This window comes from Lathyrus oleraceus, chromosome 4 (assembly GCF_024323335.1).
Source record: "Lathyrus oleraceus cultivar Zhongwan6 chromosome 4, CAAS_Psat_ZW6_1.0, whole genome shotgun sequence".
Taxonomy (NCBI): domain Eukaryota; kingdom Viridiplantae; phylum Streptophyta; class Magnoliopsida; order Fabales; family Fabaceae; genus Lathyrus; species Lathyrus oleraceus.
The window spans coordinates 264,141,172-264,146,317 of record NC_066582.1 but is presented as its reverse complement, the minus strand read 5'-3'; positions in this window follow the sequence as shown (position 1 = coordinate 264,146,317).

The window sequence follows — 5,146 nt, the reverse complement described above, 5'->3', positions numbered from 1 at the left end:
TTAAATCCTGGCCGTGTGATCTGTTTTCCAGATTGAATCAGGAGCGTTGCTTGTTATGACTTTTATTTGTCTCACATGTGCACGCATTGACCGTGGATCACCATAGGCGCGCGCTTCTTGGCCTCGTGATTTGCCAGCTCAATTAATGAGCTTAGATCAGACGGTCACGCTTTTTTCCAATTTCTATTTTCTGTTTTATTTTCTTTAATTCCATTTTATTTCAAAAATTAATATCTTCTTCATTTTTAATCCAAAAAATATGGGACCAATTGCATTATTTCCCAAATAAATTCTAGTTTCTATTTCTGATTTTTAATATTTTTTATTTTGTCATTTGATATTTTTTGTGAATTTTCTCTTTTCTGGTTATTTTTAATTCATTTTAAGTAGTTTTTGATATTCAAAAAATGCAAAAATATTTTCCTAACCTATTTGAATGATGATGGATCTATGAAAAATATTCTCATCAATTTTTGAATTGATTTGAGATTTATTTGAGATTTTAGTTCAATTAGGTTATTTTTATTCATTTTTAATTGATTAAAAATAGTTTTTGACTTTTAAAAATGCTGAAATGTTTTGTCAAACCTTGTTTGACCTTATTGGACTTAGGATAAATCACTTGGACCTTTCAAGGTTGATTTGAAGTGATTTTGAAGTTTGACCTTTCTTTAATATTTTAATTCAAGTTTATTTTTAATATTAAAATGCCAAAAATAGTTTATTCATTTCTTGACTTCCAATCTTCATCCCACTTCTGTTTTTGATAGTTTGACCTTGACTTTCAATGTTATTGGTCAACATATGAGGATTGGTACATGAGGTTTCATTTAATGCACTTTAATTTTGTCATTTCCATTTCTCTTATCCATCTCTTTTTTTCTTCTCCTTCTTCTTCTTTTTTCTTTTTGATCAATGAGTTGAAGGTTGATAAGTTAACATTGATTAAAGGGATTTAACCTTCCTTGATTCAAATCTAATTCATCTTGATCAATTGATCAAGTGAATGGCTTTGCATTAAGGATAGGTTGTCTTTTAAATCATGCATAAGGCTTAAACCAATACAAGATCAATTCTCTTCTCCTTTTGGCATGGAAAGTTGTTGGGACTTGGTTCACTAATCAAGACTCCTAACTTGTGTTTGTTGCCTACATTATTATTGACCGGCCTCAGATAGTTGTGACTTCTACATAAGTCCAATTACGATTGCTTAACATAGCGCTAAATTTGCCTTATGGCACACTAACTACTAACACTAACTATTGACAATTAACATTTACTTTATGCAATTTACTTTAATGCAATTTACTATTCTTGCACATATTATTCATTTGCTTTTCTCTTTGCTCATTTGAGCACATGTTTATGTTAATGCCATTTGCCTTTTGCTCACTTGAGCACATAATTGTGTATATATTATTTTGCTTGTGTTTTGTTCTGATTGTAGTGAACCAAAATGCAAAGAAATGGACTTAGTTTCTAGGACTTTCCCTATGCATAGAAATGGAGAATTGGACTTAGTTTCTAGGACCTTCCTTATGCAAAATTGGAGTGAAAGAATCTTAATGATGAAAATGGAATTAGAAGGACCAAATCTCTAAACTCTCGTCCATTCTTGTTTTACTTCATGGAACTTTTGATGTGTGTGCTCTTGTGCTAGGATTTTCCATTTGAGCTTAATTGGAGGACCATTGCCATGTTCATCTAAGTGGAATAAACAAGATGCATTGAGGATCTCTTTTGAGACTTGTCTGATTGCTTATACTTTGTGGTTGCTTATTCCAAAGGATGGGAGCTACTTGGATCATCAATATGATCTCAAGAGAGGGACTCCTAGTGTGGTTTCATTTCTTTCCCTTTCCCTTTTATTTTCCTTAGGACTTAACCATTCTTCTTCTTATCTCCACTCTAACCCAAGCCAAAACTTTTTGTGCAAACACTTAATTATTGTTTTCCAACATTAGAAACCTAAGCCCTATGCTTTTGATTTTCAAACTTTCTTTTCATAACACTTATTTTGAATTGAATCTTTAAGTCAACTTTGACCATTTTGTACATACTTCTAATTGGTAAATATAACCCATTCAAATTCCTTTTTATGGTTCCAATGGCCACTTCCTTAATCAAAATTTTTCATAACCTTTAGCTATTAGGTTTGAGTTATCCTTGTGGTAGATGTAATACTCACCTATATCCTTAGTGATGGACAATGAGTCTTCCATGCTTATTATAGGGTTAACCCCTCACTAGCATGTTGAAGATATCCTCACATGGTGGATTTGTGATTTGGTTGAGTTTTCTCCCTTTGATAACAAAAGACCTTAAGGCTTTTGGACCAATCAATTCACCAACTTGTTTTGAGGTTTTTACCCCGAACTACGAGGTTTTGATCCTAATCTTTTTATAAGATGGTACGTAGGCAATGGGTTTATCCATCCAAACACAAAATGTAAATAAACTTGTATATTCTCTTCTCATCTCTTCAATCATGTTTGCACAAACAAATTTTCACAAAAACCAACAACCTTTGCAACAAGTATGAAAAGGGCTCCCTAGGAGTACCTAGGATGTTTTGGGTGCCTAACACCTTCCCAATGCATAACCAACCCCCTTACCCAGATCTCTGTTTCTTTTACTAGTTTTTGTTAAAACTTTTAGTTTTTTGTTCGCTTTCTAACCATTCCTTTGGATAAATAGAAGTGCGGTGGCGACTCAACTTGTATGATTTACCTTGGATTTAGTCAATATCTTTAATGGTAACGAATACCCCGCTATAGAAAAGTGGCGACTCCACTGGGGATAAGAATCCTAGTGGGTTTTGCCAACTTTTCATGCTTATTGTATTATATTGTTTTGTGACATATTTTTGTGCAAATTTGGGATTACTTTATTGTATGTAATGATTGATTTGCTTGATATTAATTCCTTGTATGCTTGGTGATCTTTGTGAGATGAGTTCTATACCCGGACTCGAGTGCACTTAGGATAGGAGAATGGCATAGTCTTGTTGACTTGTGTGGAGTTATTCCTTAGCAAGTTGACTTGCAAGTCCATTCACTTGGTGGAGGTCATGTTGGGATCAATAATGTCACACAAGTAGTTGTGGTTAGACATTATTCTTTTCAATATAGACCTTAGAAGCCAAGGACCTTAGTTTACCAAGCCCATCTTGGCCTATTCTTAGGATGTAGTGCGAAAGTCGTTCAAGTGTAAGATTTGATACAATTGTTACGCGATACTACACTCATAAGAGTCTCTCTTGAGAATATTTTTGGAGTACGAGTAGTCGTTTCTCCGATAATATCCGAAGGATGGGATGATGACTATGGGAACCCCTTGTAGAACATGTTTGGCAGGTTTAAACCCTAGTACATTCCCTTTGGGAGGTTCTTAACCAAAACTCCATGCTCATGACTTGCAACGAACCCTTGATTCATGGTCGATTTGTTCATATATCATTAATATCAATGGAACTTGGGTGTTGATAAGGTGTAAACCATAATCCACCAAAATGGATGATTGATATTAAGGATGATATGATCCATTCCATGACCTTTGTTTGGTGTGCTTTGCTTGATCCTTGAGTGTGATTGTTGCATTCATGCATTCATGCACTCATTTGCATCCATATCATCAATAATAAAAGAAAGTTTTCAAGGAACTTAAGGGGTTTATTTGTAAAAATTTCAGACATGGAAAAACAAAGAAGGAATACAAAGAAGTACAGCTTCAGACAACCAGATTTGAAAGAGTTAAGGAATCTGACATCCTATGTACTAGATCCCTTGGGTTTTAAAGTTCGTTTTGGGAAGATTCTTCCTCTTCTGACTACTCAGGTGGATGAAGGATTGATGAGTGTATTGGTGCAGTTTTATGATCCCTTGTATCGTTGCTTCACGTTTCCGGATTTCCAGCTTTTGCCTACGCTTGAGGAGTATGCTTATCTTATGGGTATACCTATCCTGGATCAGTTGCCATTCAGTGGCTTGGAGAGTATTCCTACTTCTAGAGAGATAGCAGACATGTTGCACATAGATGAATCTTTGGTTGGTGCTCATATGACGACCAAAGGTGGAATTCAAGGTCTCCCTTCTGAGTTCCTCATTGATCAAGCTACTATGTATGGGAAGGCCATGAGTGAGGATGCTTTTGAAGCCATATTTGTACTTCTCATCTATGGATTGGTTTTATTCCCCAACATCGACAAGTTTGTGGATGTGAACGCTATTAGGATCTTTTCTACTCTTAATCACGTTTCGACTCTGTTGGGTGATGCTTATTTCTCTTTGCATATGAGGAATGCAAAGGGTGGTGGCGCTATTGTGTGCTGTTTGCCTCTGTTGTATAAGTGGTTTATTTCTCACTTACCTCAGACGGTCGCTTTCAAGGAGAACAAGGGATGTCTACGGTGGTCCACGAGACTTATGTCTCTCACTAATGACGATATCTCTTGGTATAACCGTGTATATAATGGTGTGCAGATTATTGACTCTTGTGGTGAGTTCTCCAATGTGCCTCTTCTTGGTACATGTGGTGGGATTAACTACAACCCTGTTTTGGCGCGTCATCAGCTTGGGTTCCCCCTAAAGGATAAACCTAATAACATTCTGTTAGAGGGTGTGTTCTTTCAGGAGGGTAAAGATCCCAAAGGCTTGAAAGCTAGGATGGTCCGCGCTTGGCGCAAGATTCATAAGAAAGGAAGGAAAGAGTTGGGTCCTAAGAATTGCATTGCTTTGGAGCCTTACACTGCTTGGGTAAGGAAGAGAGCGTCTGAGTATCTCATGCCTTACGAATATCCTAGACCTACACCTATGACTGTGGCTGGGCCTTCAACCCTCCCTAATCAAGGAGTAGAGGAGTTGAGAGACGAAGACCTATCACGTGCTTGGATCTGTGAACGTGAAGAGTTGCTTCAGCAGATTAAGGAGAAGGATGCTTTGATAGAGTTCCTTGAACATCAAGTTATTGATGATCCTAATGATGCATGGACTTCTCTACTTCCTCAGTCTTCCCGGTTTTGGAAGAGGAAGTACGATCGACTCGCCAAAGAGAAGGCGGATATGGAGGCAGCCTACGAGAGGGAAGTAAAGAGGCTTCGCGCATCTTATCTTCCTGTGTCCCGAGCCTTAGATGATTGTTTCTAGGG